The sequence below is a fragment of the Zalophus californianus genome, chromosome 1 (genome assembly GCF_009762305.2).
Source record: "Zalophus californianus isolate mZalCal1 chromosome 1, mZalCal1.pri.v2, whole genome shotgun sequence".
Classification (NCBI taxonomy): Eukaryota; Metazoa; Chordata; class Mammalia; order Carnivora; family Otariidae; genus Zalophus; species Zalophus californianus.
Window position 1 is genome coordinate 214380879 of NC_045595.1, and position 16719 is coordinate 214397597.

General features: G+C 50.9%; 1 long non-coding RNA gene across 1 annotated transcript; it reads right to left on the minus strand.

Annotated features, from left to right (window-relative positions):
- Positions 1-10824: 10824 nt before the first annotated feature.
- LOC113917144 lies at positions 10825-13131 on the minus strand. The gene is made up of 3 exons (XR_003518138.1): positions 12644-13131; positions 11550-11781; positions 10825-11277 (listed from the first exon to the last, which is right to left on the minus strand). It is a non-coding gene; the product is annotated as an uncharacterized LOC113917144 (long non-coding RNA).
- Positions 13132-16719: the final 3588 nt, after the last annotated feature.

A 16719-nucleotide genomic window follows, 5' to 3' on the forward strand; every position in this document is an offset into this window, starting at 1 on the left:
GTGATTTTTTTTTTTATCTAAAGCTTTTATTTATTTAGGAGAGAGGGAGAGACAGACAGAGCATGAATGGGGGGAGGGGAAGAGGGAGAGGGAGAGAGAGAATCCCAAGCAGACTCCACTGAGCACAGAGCCTGGGTTGGGGCTTGATCCCACGACCCTGAGATCATGACCTGAGCTGAAACCAGGAGTCTGATGCTTAACCGACTGAGCCACCCGGGCAACCCAGGAATGATTTCAAGTGTTCTAGAATATTCCAGAATTTCAGGAATCACAGCACCTAGGAGTGAGTTACAGTCTCCCTCTTTGATTAAACAAATTATTGCATTGGGTTTTAAAAATAAAGAGACAGATAAGTTCCAATTAAATGTTCTCTATCAAGGGAATCTGCTCTTTATAGAATAATTCCAGAGACTAACAAAGAAGGGTAGACTGAGAATGTCCCCATATCACACCCACTGCAGGCTCACTAGATAAAGCAATGGCTATCACCGGCCACCACACCCCAGAGACAGATACCACATACTGTGCACATGCCTTTTATGGAGCAGTCTGGGTGCAAGAGCAGTACAAATTTAGATACTATTAAAATAAACATAACAATTGTTGCTACTGAACCCAATTCGACCAAGACTTTAGATCTAACTACCAGGTTATAGAAGGAACAGAGGACAGAGGAATGTGTTAAATGACACCACAGGGATGCAGCCAACAAAACCCCACAAGACTAACAACAATCAGCAAGGGACAGAGTGGGAGGAAGAAGACATGTCCCAGGAATCCATAGATTAGAGATCTAGGAGAAAATCAACCAATCACAACACATGGACTGGGTGATTTTAAGAAACTACTGTTGGGGCACCTGACGGGCTCAGTCGGTTGAGCCTCCACCTCTTGGTTTCAGCTCAGGTCGTGATCTCAGGGTCCTGGGGTCGAGCCCCCTGTTGGGCTCTGCGCTCAGCACAGAGTCTGCTTGAGATTCTCTCTCCCTCTGTCCCACCACCCCCTGTGCTCACTCGCTCTCTCTCAAATAAATAAGTAAATCTTAAAAAAAAAAAAATTACTGTTAATTTTTTTAGGTGTGATAAAAATTTTGTGATTATATTAAAGAGTTGTCACCTTTAAGAGTTATACATTGAAATATCTACAGATGACATGATACAATGCTCCGGATTTGCTGCCAAATAATGAGGGGTGGGAAGGGATGATGGAGGAAGGGTGGGAAAATTAAGGAGATGTTCACCTTTTCATACATGTGGGCCCTGCTCTTGGGCTCCTGGGGAAGCTGTACCTGAACATTTACCCAAGGTCAAAATGACTCAGCAAAATCTCAAAGCATGGACTCTATTTCTGCCCTGAGCACACACGGTACATTTGCTTTGTTAAAAAAAAAAAATAATAATAATAACCAGGGGCGCCTGGGTGGCTCAGTCGGTTGGGCGCCTGCCTTCAGCTCAGATCATGATCCCAGGGTCCTGGGATCGAGCCCCACATCAGGCTCCCTGCTCAGCGGGCAGCCTGCTTCTCCCTCTTTCTCTGCCTGCTGCTCCCCCTGCCTGTGCACTCGCTCTCTGTCAAATAAATAAATAAAATCTTAAAAAAAAAATAACCAAAAAGGAGCATTCTAAGCATAAAGAGAAGAAAAACAAAAAAAAAAAACCTCCTTGGCACCCATAAGATTAAAGTCATATAGCCTCGCACATACTAAGAACATAAGATAAAGTCTGTAGTTTTCTGAAATGCACTTCGTCATGATGATTGGTAACTCTATGTAAAAACATACATAACTCTGCACCAAATGCTCCTTCCCTGAGCACAGTCTTCCTTGTGAGCACTGTGGAGCCCGGGCAGCTGTCCTCACTTGGGCCCCAGTAAAACTCTTTTCTTTTCTCTTTAAAATTTTTCAAAAAGTTTGGCTCATTTTGCATCAGCAGTGGGTAAGGGTACAAATAAAGCAAGATTGGTCAGGAGTTGAAGATTGTTGAAGCGAATGTTGAGGACATATGGATTCATGAAACTATTCTGTCTACTTCTGTAACTGTAAAATTTTCTGTAGTAAAAAATTTTTTTAACTTTAAAAAGAAGTGTAAATTTGCTTAAGGAGGATACTTTCAGTTTTGCAAGATGAGAAAGTTCTGGAGATTGTACACAATGTGGACATAACTTAACATCTGAACTGCACACTTAAAAATAGGAAAGGTGGTTGGTTACATGGTTATATTTGTTATGTGTTTTTTTTTTAAAGATATTTAAAATATTTATTTATTTGAGAGAGAGAGCGAGCGAGCACGAGCAAGGAGCAGAGGCAGAGGGAGAAGCAGACTCCCCGCGGAGCAGGGAGCCCAACTCAGGGCTCAGTCCCAGGACCCCGGGATCATGACCTGAGCCAAAAGCAGAAGCTTAACCAACTAAGTCACCCAGGCGCCCTTTGTTATGTGTTTGTTTGTTTCTTTGTTTTTACCACAGTTAAAAAGGCAAAAGTGCAAAAAAAATGCTGTCTGTCAGATAAACTGTTAAAACAGACACTGAAGGCCAAAAATAAAGGACTGGAAGATAGATGTATTATGTGCTGGGAAATACTAACAATTATGTAGAAATGATGTCAAAAGGTATAACTCAAGGGGCGCCTGGGTGGCTCCGTTGGTGAAGCCTCCGACTCTTGACTTCAGCTCAGGTCATGATCTCAGGGTCCTGGGATGGAGCTCTGCACTGGGCATGGAGCCTGCTTAAGATTCTCTCTCTCCCTCTGCCCCTCCCCTGTCCTCTCCCTCTCTTAAAAAAAAAAAAAAAGGTATAACTCAAGGCAAAAAGCATTAAATGCTTAAGGCACGATAGAGGTAATGGAATTTATAATCCACAAGAAAGCTGTGCCTGTCACGGGTATTTCTGTGCTGAACAAAATAGCTACAAAATACCTAGAACAAAAACTGACAAATACATAAGCAAACGGACACAGCCACAAATGAGTGAACATCTTTAATGTACTTCTCTCAGAAATGAACACGTCAAACAGAAATGCAGGTGAGGCCCATAAAGAATTTGAGGAATATGACCTCTTCTCTCTAACTGACAGACGGATTATGTATTAAGCCACAAAGGAAATCTCAAATGTTCTAAAGCACAAAAGTCACAAGGAGGCCAAATTCACGGACACAGTATAAGAAAATTAGATGTTAACCAAAGGGTGACATTAAAGAAAAAAGAGACACTGGCAGCAAACCTAATGTAGAATTGGTAGAGACACCAAAGAACATTAATGCAGTGGGATAATATGCAGCAACTTAAGTATTTATCTGGAGCTGGATGTATCCGCAGGACACATCTCAAAACCGTGACACTGAGGTTCTCTAATGCACAAGTTGCAGAAGGATGTATGGTGTAACACCACGCAGCCTGCATGATGCAGGAGACACCCACATGCTCAGGAGTCCTGAGTTCAGGACAGTGGTCACCTCTGAAGGCAGAGGGGACAGTGGTCCTGGGAGAGGAGTGCAGAGGCCTTCAATTATATAATTTTAAGAAGAAAAATTTCTGGGCAAAGCAAGGCAAAATGTTAAGATCTGACAGACTAGGATGGTGGTATGTGGGTGTTGATGATGCTGGTCTTCACACCTTTCTGTAGTCTTCAGATATTTTATTTTTTTTAAAAGGAACTAACAGGGAGTGACTACAAATGAGCAAGAGGAGTGTGTGGGGTAATGGAAATGTGCTAAAATTGGGCTGTGGTGATGATTTCACAACTCTGTAAATTTGCTAAAATCATTAAATGGTATACTTCAAGTTAGTGAATATTGGCATGTAAACTCGACCTTAATGAAGTTGTAACAAATGAAACAAAATAAAGAATATTTAGGAGAAAAAAGAAGCCACCAGCAGCTTCCAGTCCTAGCTGACACCAAGCAAGCACACTGCACTCCATCTCTACCACTGATCACAACTAAAAATATCACACAGAATGAAACAGAGCAATTTTCTGAAAGATCAGGGCAAGAAATCAAAACTTGATGGAAAGCTGATATGGGGGTGTCCTGCCCCCTCAAGACCCCTGACTTAGTTCAAGGTAGCCTTCACTCCAGGAAAGCAGGTGCACATGGCCAAGAGAAGCCCTCCTTTCTGGACCCTGAGCTGGGAAGGGACGCCCCGATGGGTGAAGAGAGAGGGAGAAGTGCCTGCTTCATTTTCTTTGTCTTAGTCTTGTCCCAGAGGCAATTCTTGCCCAAACCTGTGCTCCCAAGACGCTGGTAGCAGCAGCTATAGCAGCAGAAGCTACTGCAATCCTCACTGGGGCCCAGGGTGCACACAGTCACAGGAGGTACTCAGCAGTGTGTGGGGGACTACAACTCCTGCTTCACAGCCAGAGGAGCAGGGACAGAGGCCTCTGGGGTTAGAAAGTATAGGGGATAAGAAGGAGGTCAAGGAAAAGATCTCATAAGCTTAGTAGGCTGTCCCAGACTCACCCCTGAGCTGGACATGCATGGAGAGGCTTTGAGCATTGAACCATGGTGTAGCCCACTGCCGAGGTCAAAGACTGGACCCAGGGGCATGCAAGTGCGAGATGGATCCAATAGCACGGGGAAGACTGTGAACACTGAATTCGCATGAGAACCACAGCTCACAGGAAGCAGGTCTGAACTTGTGGTCTGCCCCTAATCTGGCCGACCTGACAGCAAAAACAAAATGAGCAACATTGGAGAAGATTTTGATAAGGTCCAGAGACCCATTAAGTAATATTCAAAATGTCCAAAATACAATCCAAAAGTACTCACACAACAGCAACACCAAAGAAAATCTCAAGAATTTGTAAGAGAAAAAATAATGAACAATACTTACTCTGAGATGATCCCAATGTTGAAATTATCACAGGAAGCATTAAAATCAGCTATCATAAATATACTCCATTAAGTAAGGAAAACACTCTTGAAACAAATACAAAGGTAAAAATTTCAGCAGAGATAAAAAACTATGAGAAAGAATAAAATGTGTATTTAAATTAAAACCACAATAACAGCAATAAAAAATTCACTGAATGGGCTTAATGGGAGAATGGTAAGACAGAAGAAAGTGAGTGAATTGAAGACCATTATGAATGACAAAGAGAAAAAAAGAGGCTGGCAAAGACAGAGCCTGGGCATCTGCAGGATAACATTGAGAGGTCCAACATTTGCATCATTGGAATCCCAGAAGGAAAGGAGTGAAAGGTTGATAGAAAAAGCATTTGAAGAAATAATGGATGAAAACTTCCCAAATTTGGTAAAAAATGTAAGTTTTTGGATTCAAGAAGCTCAGTGAACTTCAAACAGGATAAACCTGAAGAAAATTAAGCCTTATACATCATACTGAAATGGCTGAAAACCAATAAAGAGAAAATTCTTGAAACCAAGCAGAGAAAAATGATACATTACATGCAGAGGAATAAGCATTGAGTAGCTGCAAATTTCTCATCAGAAACCATAGAGGCAGGGGCACCTGGGTGGCTCAGTGGGTTAAGCGTCTGACTCTTTGGTTTCAGCTCAGGTCATGATCTCATGGGTCGTGAGATTGAGCCCCACATCAGGCTCCCTGCTCAGTGGGGAGTCTGCTTGAAGATTCTCTCCCTCTGCCTCTCCCTCCACTTTCTCTTTCAAAAATAAATCTTAAAAAAAAAAAAAAGAAATCATAGAGGCTGAAATGCTGCATATCATATCCGCAGGATGAAGGTAAAGCAGCGCCTAGAGGGAAATTTATGGCATTGCATGCACATATTAAGAATTCAACAACATGGGGGCGCCTGGGTGGCTCAGTTGGTTAAGCGACTGCCTTCGGCTCAGGTCATGATCCTGGAGTCCCGGGATCGAGTCCCGCATCGGGCTCCCTGCTCGGCGGGGAGTCTGCTTCTCCCTCTGACCCTCCCCCCTCTCATGTACTCTCTCTCTCTCATTCTCGCTCTCTCAAATAAATAAATAAATCTTTAAAAAAAAAAAAAAGAATTCAACAACATGAGTGAATCCCAAGCATTATGCCAAGTGAAGAAAGCTGGGGGGAATACAGAAAGCCAGCAAAACAGAGGCTCAGTGGACACTGGGAAGATAGACATCAAAACCACACAAGATACCATTTCCCACGGGGGCAAATTTGGAAAGACTGTGAGGTAATGGGGGGCAACTGGCATATTTAAATGGTTAATGTGCACACCATTTGTTCTTCCTGGTATCTGTGACCAGGACCACAAAGTGTTTGCGTCTTTATTGGGGCATTATCAGTATACAATGTAATTAAATTACATCTAGTGACAGGGAAATGGCTAGATAGACCATGGCACCTCCAATCTCCAACACCATGGAGCATTTGAGACCAGGGCTTGCTGCCAGTGACTCTGACAGCCAGGTGGCAAGCAGGGAGTCCTTGGGTGTGTGCCAAGGGGTTTTTCCATTCAGGAATAACGGTGTGAAACAGAGGACATGATGGTCCAACCAGCGAAGGCCTTTGCGGGGAGTTACCACGAGAGACAAGGCTTTGTGTTTTGAAGAAAGCTGAAGCCAGGGATGAAAGAACAGAATTCTGGGAATAATCTTTTCCCCAACGTTGGCCAATAAATTCCATTTGCAGTTGCTTTCACCTAACCTTCCAGTAAATCAACTTCATTTCATCAGGTGGTGTTCATTGAGGACATGGTACCTGGCCCAACACTGTGTTAGATGCCCAGAAAGCAGACAGCCTGTGCCCTCCAGGATGTCACGTCCCAGCTCAGGGACAAGCATGTCACAGTGATATAAGGCAGAATGAGCAGGGGGTCCCTCAAAGTATTCTGGGCGTGGGGTGAGGGGCGGTGGGCAGCCAAGTGACGTAGAAAGGAGGAAGAGATGTGAGAGGCAGGCTGGTTCCATTCCCTGGCTGTCCTGAATGCTGGCCTGGGCACCCCAGTCCCACTCCATTCCCCCAGTCCCATCCCCACAATACACAGCACCAAGAGGACTAGAGCACTCCTTTGTGAGAGTTTGAAGATTAAGAAATATTTTAATGATGGAGAATGTGAAGCTCCCTTTATAGAAATCCCAGGCAGGGCTGCAGCATCTTGCCCAACGCTGGGGAAAGGGTTGGAGAGTCAGGCAGTACAGCCCATGATGCTGAGTGGGTATGATGCACAGGGCATGAGAACTGGGGGCCCACTCATCAGAGGAGGCACCAGAGAAGAAACAACCCAGCACTCAAAAGGCAGAAAGCAGGGGCGCCGGGGTGGCTCAGTCTGTTAAGCGTCTGACTCTTGATTTCGGCTCAGGTCATGATCCCGGGGTTCTGAGATCGAGCCCCAAGTCAGGCTCTGTGCTCAGCCGGGAGTCTGCTTGGGATTCTCTCTCCCTCTGCCCCTCCCTCTGCTTGAGCAGCAGCATGCGTGCTCTCTCTCTCTCTCTCTCTCTCTCTCTCAAATAAATAAATAAATAAATAAATAAATAAATAAATAAATGAATGAATCTTTAAAAAAAAGAAAAAAGGCAGAGAACAAACTTGGCCTTTGAGAGGGTGCCGTGCTGTGATGGCATTCAGGCCAACAGCAAGGCTGCGACAGCACTCTCCCAGCTCACACCCTCCTATCTTGCATCCCTTTGCTAACTTCCTTCTGCCCCAACTCTTGTCTTTTTGTGACTCCTCCCCCATCTTTGCTTTTATTTTCTTTTTAATTTCTTCCTACCAGTAACTTCCTTCTGCATGTTGATTCAGCTGTTGCTCCCTTTGTGGGCGAGGAAGGGGGTGGAGGAGTTGGCAGAGGCAGCTGCAGAGGCGGGTGTGAGCCTGCTCCAGTGGGAGTGGGCGGAACAGAGCCGAAAGCAGTGTCTGCCCCGGCGAGGGCTCCAGACACTTCTCTCGCTGGGTCTCCCACAAATCCATACCAACAGGCAGGCAGTCACCCTGCCAGGGCAACGGACGTCCTTACTGTAATCCAGGATGCTAGAGCAGCCAGGCGAGCATAGAAAGTAGGGAAGATATTTGAGAGGTGGGGGCCATCTCTAGCCTCCTACCGTCCTGGATGCTGGCCTACGTACCCCCTCCCCACTTACTACCCAACCACCACCTTCATGTCAAGCAGAGGGCCTTTTCTCCTTAGTCTTCCTCTTTCTGGGCTCCTCCCTCCAACTCAACTGAAGGAAGGACACCCTGAGGAGGCTGGGGCAAGGGCTGGCCCATGGCCTGAGCAGGGACTGCCCAACCCTCATCAGAAGAGAAAGATTAACCAACAGATTTGACTTTGTGGAAGGTCACGCTGAGAACCTATTGGAGGGCAGAAGCCTTGGCTCTGGATTCAGAGGAGATTGAGCCAGAAACAGTTAAGCAATTATCAACTCTGGGGGAAAACCACAAGTTGTATAAGGAAGAAAATGTAATTATAGAATGTCCATTTGGCTCATTAGTGCACATTTACATTGTCAGAATAACAAAAGCACTGAGCCCAGATTAGAAATAAAACTGTTTGGGCGCCTGGGGGGCTCAGGCAGTTGAGCGTCTGCCTTCAGCTCAGGTCACGATCCCGGGGTCCTGGGATCAAGCCCCACGTCGGGCTCCCCGCTCTGCAGGGAGCCTGCTTCTCCCTCTGCCTCTGCCTGCCTCTCTGCCTACTTGTGCGCACGCGCTCTCTCTCTCTTTGTCAAATAAATAAATAAATCTTTAAAAAAAAATGAAGCTGTTTGGGGGTCACCTGGGCGGCTCAGTCACTTGAGCATCTGACTCTTGATCTCAGGGTCGTGAGTTCAAGCCCCATCTTGGGCTCCATGCTGAACATGGTATTACTTAAAAAAATAATAATTTAAAAATGAAACTGTTTTATAGTTCTACAGAGATGTGAGGAATGGGTGGGGGTGTGAGGAGCTAACATCTCCATTACCACAACGGGAAGGTCATAATGCCTTCCTGGCCCCCTGGGATCCAATTTCTCCTTTCACTATGAAGATCAGGCTGACCTGTGGGGCCCCAGTAGGTCAGGGGAGCCACCTAATCCTAACCCAGGCCCCAGGGTCATTTCTCTCCTTATGGTACCTATCCAGTTGCCATTTCCTGTTCAGTTTGTCATTTCTACCAATGCCAAATAGAGCCACCTGTGGACATCTATAGGGATGTGTGCCCACTGAAAGTCCGGGCTACCCTTTGTCAAAGCAACTTTGTACCTTCCAACCCTGGATTAAGGAACTCAGTTTCCATGATTGCCTTCTAAGCTCCTCTTGCCCCAGGGGCCTGGTTTGGGGGCATGGGTGCTGAGCTGAGAGGAGCTTGCACTTGGGGTCCAACAGAGAGGCCCACTGGTAATGGTAGTATAGCCTCTAGACACTTAATCCCTTCCCTTCCCTGGGCCCCAGTTTCCTTCACCCCCCCCCCTTTGTGAGAACAAATGAAGATACATGAAAGGGTCCTCCAAAGGGCCTGGCACACACAGCAGGTGCCCAATAAATGTAAAGTTACAAATCATAAAAAGATGATAGAGACAAAGTCCCAGGGATCATGGAGCTTTCAGTAAAACTAAAGCAGACTTTTTTTTTTTTTTTTTTTTGAGGGGAGTATCTATACCTGGATTTATAGAGAAATTTCTTTTGGGGGCACCTGGATGGCTCAGTTGGTTAAGCATCTGACTCTTGATTTTTGGCTCAGGTCATGATCTCAGGGTCCTGAGATCGAGTCCTCTGTCAGGCTCTGTGGTCTCTGCAAGGTCTGCTTGAGATTCTCCTTCCCTCTCCTTCTGCCCCTCCCCACTCCTCCGTCCCTAAAAAAAGAAAAGAAAGAAAGAAAGAAAAAGAAAAAGAAAGAAAGAAAGAAAGAAAGAAAGAAAGAAAAAAAGAAAGAAAGAAAGAAAGAAAGAAAGAAAAAGAAAGAAAGAAAGAAAGAAAGAAAAAGAAAGAAAGAAAGAAAAAGAAAGAAAGAAAGAAAGAAAGAAAAAGAAAGAAATTTCTTCTTGTTGAATTTTCTGCTTCTACCTTTTAACTTTTGAACCTGGGGGAACAATTTACTTTTTCTGCATTTGTTTCTTTGCATGTAATAGGTAGGAATGAAATTCTTTCCTCCCTTCCCTCCCAGAAGTGCAAATGAGAACCTGGCTTCCCTGCATGTTGGCAGCGTGAAGGAAGGACACACAGGAAGGCATGGCGTCTGAGGCCTTCCTGGGTTGGTGGGGGTGGCAGCGCCTGCCACTGCCCATCCCCAGAAGGTGTGTTTCAGGGTAGGTTGAGCCTTTGCAGGAATATGTGAGAGACGTTCTCACGCCTCTTCCCAACCAGGATCCCTGGGAATGTCTACAGAAACACTGAATTTCCCTCCCCCACCAGGGATCCTGTGCTTTGGCCAAATCTAATTACCGCCTCATCCCTGAACTCATTGGTGTTGTCTTGCTTGAATGGTCAATTGTAAAGCCCCCCCAACCTGCCCATGCATTTTCCATCATAAAGGGTGCATCCCAAATGCTGTCTCCCCATGGGCCTCCCTGCCGCATATGTACTCGGTAAGGAGCCGTCCCTTCTTCTGGCCTCGGGGTGACACCTTATACCCCAATGTGTCAGGAGGTAGAGGTGAGGGACAAAGACCTGGGCTGCTCCCTCGCCTCATGGCCGTGGTGACACGCACGCAGCCGCTTCTGGCCTCGCTGGTCTGATCACTGGTCCGACATCCGTGGGTGATGCCAACGGGGCCAACGGGGGACCCAGAACAGTGCCTGGCACAGAGAAAGTGCATGACCCACAGGCAGTGTGTATTTTCGGCTTTGCTGGTCACAGGCCAGCTGCAGAAACTGCAGAGCTCTGCTGCTCTGGCCGCAGGGACCATCTGAGTGTAAACGCATGTAAACGTATGCAAACGCATGTAAACGTATGTAAATGAGCTGAGCTGTGCTCAAAACCAGGCAGAGCCCTGCTGTAGACCACTGATTCTCTGGGGACAGAGGACGGTGGGTGGGAGAGGAGGAAGTACACCCAGGAACCTGGAAATCCCGGCCTAAGTGCTGGTCAGGGTGCATGTGAGGAATGCAGATCCCCTGGCCCACGCCCAGCCCACTGATCCAGAGCCTGATCGGGGTGGGGCCTGAGCAGCTGGTCAACACACTCCAGGTGGTCTGAGGGGCAGCAGGGGGTGTAGCCCCAGAGCAGACTCTTAACCCCAGGCCCCAGTGGGCCTGCACCTCTTAGAAGGCACTGGGTGCTGTGGAGGAAGGGCCAGAGCCCGGGTCAGAACCGGAGTCACCTGGAGCTGAAGTCGACCCTAGGGGCCTTTTCTCTCTCTTGCAAAGCTTCTCTCTTGGCCTCCTGCCCCAGTTTCAAGATCCCTTCTCCCCTGCAGAGGAGAAAGAGGCATCTCATTTGGCTCCCCAGCCCTCCCACCCCCAGCCCAAGCCCCAGAGGTGGGGGTGTTCCTGTGCCGTCCCCCAACCCGGGTCCACAACACCCTTGCGGGCATCCAGCTGGGACCAGGGGCCTCTTTTCTCCCACGAAGTGCTCCCGCTCTGCCCACCTGCTTCCCGTCCCCTGCCCTGGTGCTGGGCCCCAGTCCAGAGCTGGCCTCTCAGCCCAGAAGGACCTATCCAGAGAGGTCTCACCCTCCTTCACCTGGGGAGCCCTCGCAGGCTGGGGGGCAGTCTTCTCTGTCTTCTTCCTGTTCTCTCTCTCAAGGGAAAAGCAGCACCTTTCCAACGTGGGGTCCCATGGTCAGTCTTGCTTCTGGCCCGCAGAGGTGTAGGTCAGGTGAGCAGCGGTGGGCCACGTGCCTGGGCCCTGGGAACCCTGGACTGCAGTCCCAGGCACCTGCTGGGCAGATGGCTGCAAGGCCTTGGCCCAGTTCCTGAAAGGCGGGGGTGATGGATCCGCCTCTCAGGACACTGAGATGAAAAACCTGAGGCTCTCAACAGACCCTGGAAAGGTGGAGGTGGGCCAGGGGTCAGGGCCAAGTGCCCAGCCCACCAGGGCTGGCGAATAAGACAGAGGAGTAGGAGAGGAAAACCCCATTCTGATGGCAAAGCACCCAGGAGCTAGCTAAGCTGGGGTGAGGCTGAGGTTGAGCAGGGGGTTGGAACATTTGCCCTAATCTGGGTGTGACCCCATCCACGCAGGGAATTGCCTGCTGAAGGTTACACGGGTAGGAGTGGGGGCTGGTCTGAGACCCAGGGATGTGTGCTGGGTGGGCGCCAGGGAGACCTAACCCTTCTCACACCTGAACAACATGAAAATTCCAAGTTTTTCAAAAGGCTGCAAGACCCAGACAGAGGGTGGAAAAGATGCTGGGAGGAACTGGCTGTTCATTGCAGGTACCTCTGAGCAAGGGGGTCAAAGGGATTTTAGCTGTCTAAAGTAGTTTTCTGTATTTTCCAAATTGTTTATGATAGCCATGTATTAATTTTATAATCAGAAAAGGATGTTAACTACAAACTAGGTTAACCTGACCGTCAAATGTCAGAAGCGGCTCTCTAGCCAGCTCGGGGGAGGGAGGGCTGGAAGGAATGGCGAGAAACAAAGCTGGAAGTTTGGGGCCTGGGGCTGTGGGACCGCCCCCGGAGGGCGACTGCGGGCCCCACCCGGCACCCCCGCGGGGCGGAGCGCGCTGGCGAAATCTCGACTTCTCGGGGCCTCTTCCTCTCACCCCTTCCCTCCCCACTTCCTCCAATCGCCCCCGGCATCGCGCAGTGAGTCGGACACATTATTTTTACCCAGAACGTTTCCAAATTCGGGAACTGCACAGCCCCAAATAGTTTGCATCTGAGCTTCCGGTCGCATTCCTGGGCACGGACAGGCACGGACTGTCCACCCCGCGGTAGCTGCGCGCTCAGGCTGGGGACCCGTCGCGCTGTCCAGGAGCCACGAGGGAGGCGTGCGTGCCCGATTCCCGGAAATTCGTCTGGTTATGGAGCTGTTCGGACGACAAACGGCCCTGCAGAGATTCAAACCGACCGTTTTTAACTACAGAAGTCCCTGAAACAAAGCCAAAAGTCACGGGGGTGGAGGCGACCACGACCCCAGCTCGCTGCTGTCGGCGCGGCATGCCACGTCCCCATCCGCCGGGGGCCGGGGTTGCCTTCGTCTGGCGGTAGGACCGAGAGGCAGCTGCGCCCAGGTGCCAACGCGTCTACGGGGCACAGCTGACCCCCATCCCCCTGCCGGCAGCCCCTCTCCAGCTGTGCCCTCTGGGTCGCGGTGAAGGTTCTGGGCGTGGCCTCAGCACCCTCGCCCAGAAACCAGGCCAGGCAGAGGATGGGGCAATAGGGCCAGAAACTCCTACTAATGAGGGAACAGAAGGCTAGCTGAGGACAAAGCAGAAGCTGGTATTCCACCCCCCCCACCCCCACCGTGTGGTATGTGTGACATTCCTCAGGCCCTCCTGGCTGCCCTAAAGGAAAAACAAATGGTTAACTGATAGAGATCACAGTCCTGCAGGACAGGAGTCTCCCTCCGTTTACAAGTGTCCTAGTGATTTACAAGGAAGAAGCTTTCTCATCAATAACCTAACTTCCAAGAGACCCACAACACAGTTTCCTGAAGCCCTAACATCACCCTCCCCTCCATAATATGAAGGGAGGCTGAGGCAGGAGGAAATGTAAATAAAATTGAATTTGTTTTGACCCTGAAGCCCATTGACAAGGACGCGTGATTGGAGGAAGGCAATGCTCCTCCAGGAACCTCCCACCTGTCTTCATGTGCATGCCTCATTGGAGGGGAAAACAACCTTGGCTTGTCAACAACCAGGCCTTCAGTATCCTGGGAGTCTTTAGCATATGACAGTCCTTCTGGACACCCCCTTTGTCCTCACCTCCCCAACTCCTGAGTATGTAACAGGCCACTCCTCAAGACCACAGGGTAGCAGCTCTTCCTGCCCACGGATTCTGTCCCGGTGCTTTAATAAGCCACCATTTTGCACCAAAGAGGCCTCAGGAATTCTTTCTTGGTCGTGGGCTCTGGACTCCACCCCACGGAACCTCACCTATATTCCAAAACTGCATCACTGCTTTGTCCAAGTCGACCCCAAGCCTGGCTGGCCTCGTGCGCGGGCCTTCCTTCCCAGAGCGAGGACTGGGGGTACCCTGAGGCCCGGACTCAGGCCAGGAAGGGGTCGAAAGGGGCAGAGTGTGCAGGGAGAGGGGCGGAAACGGGCTGAGAGGACACATTCCCAGGGCTGAGGGAGGAGCGCTGGGGAGAATTTATCTGGAGCCGGGTTTGCCCTGCTGGGCGCTGCACCGGGGAGGCTGGTGCCCCCCGCCCCGTGAACACCCCAGGAAGGAAGTCCTGGCACTGGGCACTTGGCGAGTGCAGGGTTGGAGCAGCGGCCCAGGGTCAGGCAGGGTTGGGAGTCCCGATCCCAGGACGGTGACTGGGCGCGGACGGCGTCGGGGCTGCAAGGCGCTGCCCTCGGGGGAGCGGTCGCTGGCGGCTCCCACGCGCAGCTTGGTGGGGCCTGCGGAACCGGGTTCTTCACTAGGAAGTCCCTCCCTGAGGGCCCCGGGGGACCGTGAAGAGCAGCGGGGGAGTCTGCACCTCCTGGAGGCCAACCTTCCGCGGCTGCGTGGGACCCCGAGTCTCGGCGCGCGGTGGTCTTGAGACGGCCCGAAAGGGCTCCAGGCCCTGGAGAAGCGCATTCTCCCGCAGCCCCGCCGCCAGCCCAGCTCCGCCCGGAAACCCAGAAGCCCGGGGTGCGCCCATAGCGGTCCGCGAGCGCCCTCGGGCGGCAAAACAACGAATCAGAGAAAAAGCAAGGAATCCAGGTCCCGCAGGGAGGGGCCGCGCCGAGGCGTGGTTTAGCGCTGGGAAGGGCAGAGCGGCTGGGGCGGAGCTTCCTGGGGAGAGCCGGGCCAGGCTCGCCCTTCCAGGCCTCTCCTCCGGGGACATCGGGTGTTGTAAGCAGAGAGGGACTCCAGGAGGGCCAAGGGTAGAGCTAGAGGGCAGGGAGACCAGCGAGGAGGCCAGGGCAGGAGCCCCCGGCTGGGGGTGGGGGAGTTGGGGGGTTGGAGATACGGGGCTGTTGGGTTGAACACGCCCGGGAGAGGGGGAGCCGGCGAGGATGACGCCTCGGTATTTGGCTTGGGCAGCTGCATGGGTAACCGTGCCATTCTTTGGAAGGCAAATATGCTGCTGGGGCACAGGGACAGATTGGGATCAGAACCAAGAATTCTGTTTTGAGATTTTCACTAAATTTTCAGGTGGAGCTGGAGAGATCCAGCTGCAGATGGAAATGTCAGGATAGCAGGGAAGGGCGAGGTCACCTAGGCGGACCACGGACAGACGGAGGGAGGAGAGGCCCCAGGACTTTCGAAAACCCCTAGCTGACCCATCTTGTTGGACATTGTTTTCCCTTTACTGAGAAAACTTGCACTGCACGGAAGAGGCAAAAAGCAGACCCTAAAACTGAAGCTGTGGCAGGCCTCGAGCTGAGCTGGTGCTAAGCACAACCAGTGCTGCTCACACCCTTGCAGGAGGTTCTAGCCAGAGGAAGCTGGTCTCTCCTTTTGACCAGACCGGTCTGGCAGATTCTGGTCAGACATCCACGTTGGCAGCTCTTACAGCGGGGGGATGTCAAGCCTGAGAGGGTCTTCTGGGGTTTCTTCCAGGGACATTTCTCTGTGGCTTCAGCCTAGATCCGTTCTGTGAAGTCAACCCTCACTCCTGCACAGCGCAGCCAAGGACACCCTGAACAGACCTGCTATCAACCCAAGTAGGATGTGCTGACTAGCCATAGTCTTGCCTTTTCTAGAATATCACATCCTCAGTAAAGCCTTAAATATATAAGTGGACACAAATTCCAGCCAGTTATGTGGCCTTGAGTCAATCACAGATCCTGTCACCTTGGTCTTAAGCGGCTGATGTGGTCATCTGTCCGATCTCCTGCTGGGGAGCACCTCTGTGTCCCTCCTGAGAAGTGGCACCCAGCTCTGCCTGCAGCTGGCTCTTCCTCTCCAAAACTCATCTGCGTAGGTGGGCTTCCACCGGGCTCCTGGACGTGGTTGAGACGTGGGTGCTGGCACCCAGTGTGTGTGGGGGGGGGACACTGTGGCTGGTGCCCTGGCTGAGTCTGGACTCCTGCGTGGCCTCAACCACTGCCTGTTTCGTGCTGTACATTGTTCTAGATCCGTCAGCTTTTGCTCCCCAGCAGCACAACGGGCTCCCTGAGGATGGGAATCACACCCACCCCCAGCCTGCTTTCCTGAGCGCACCCGTCCGGACTGGATGCACAGAAAGCAAACCGCGGATGTCCCAAGAGCAGGGCTTCCCAGCCTGCGACCCTGCACCCCTTTAAGGCTGAAATGGGTGAGTTACACCAGTTTCCAGGAATCGTTCAGAGGACTAAATGAACAGTGTAAATGTGCGACCAGAGTTAATGAAAGCAAACGGACTAGGTGGGTCAAGGGCTGTTGGGGTTCCCCTTAGTGCCCGGGTGTCCCGCTGCAGACGGGACTCCACTTCTCAGCACGCACGGGCCCGCACGCCCCAGCTCTCTGATTCCTGTTCTCCCCCCGCTCCCCCAGGGCGTTTCTCAAAGGCACGAGGCCGTGTGGCTGACACACTGGTGTATTTCCAACATGCTTGGTCTCCGTGCAGGCTGTATCCATCCATCATTCCCCGGGATCGCAGGACGGCCGCCTGGACCACAGCGGTTACCCACACCTGCCGGGCCAAGGGCGGCGGGGCGGGGCCAGGGCGGGGCCGCGCGTCCTAGCCCCGCCCCCGCCCGGGCGCCTGCGCGGCGGGCGCAGGAGGAGCGCGGATCCCACCCGCCCCGCTCCTGCTTCCGCCCGGG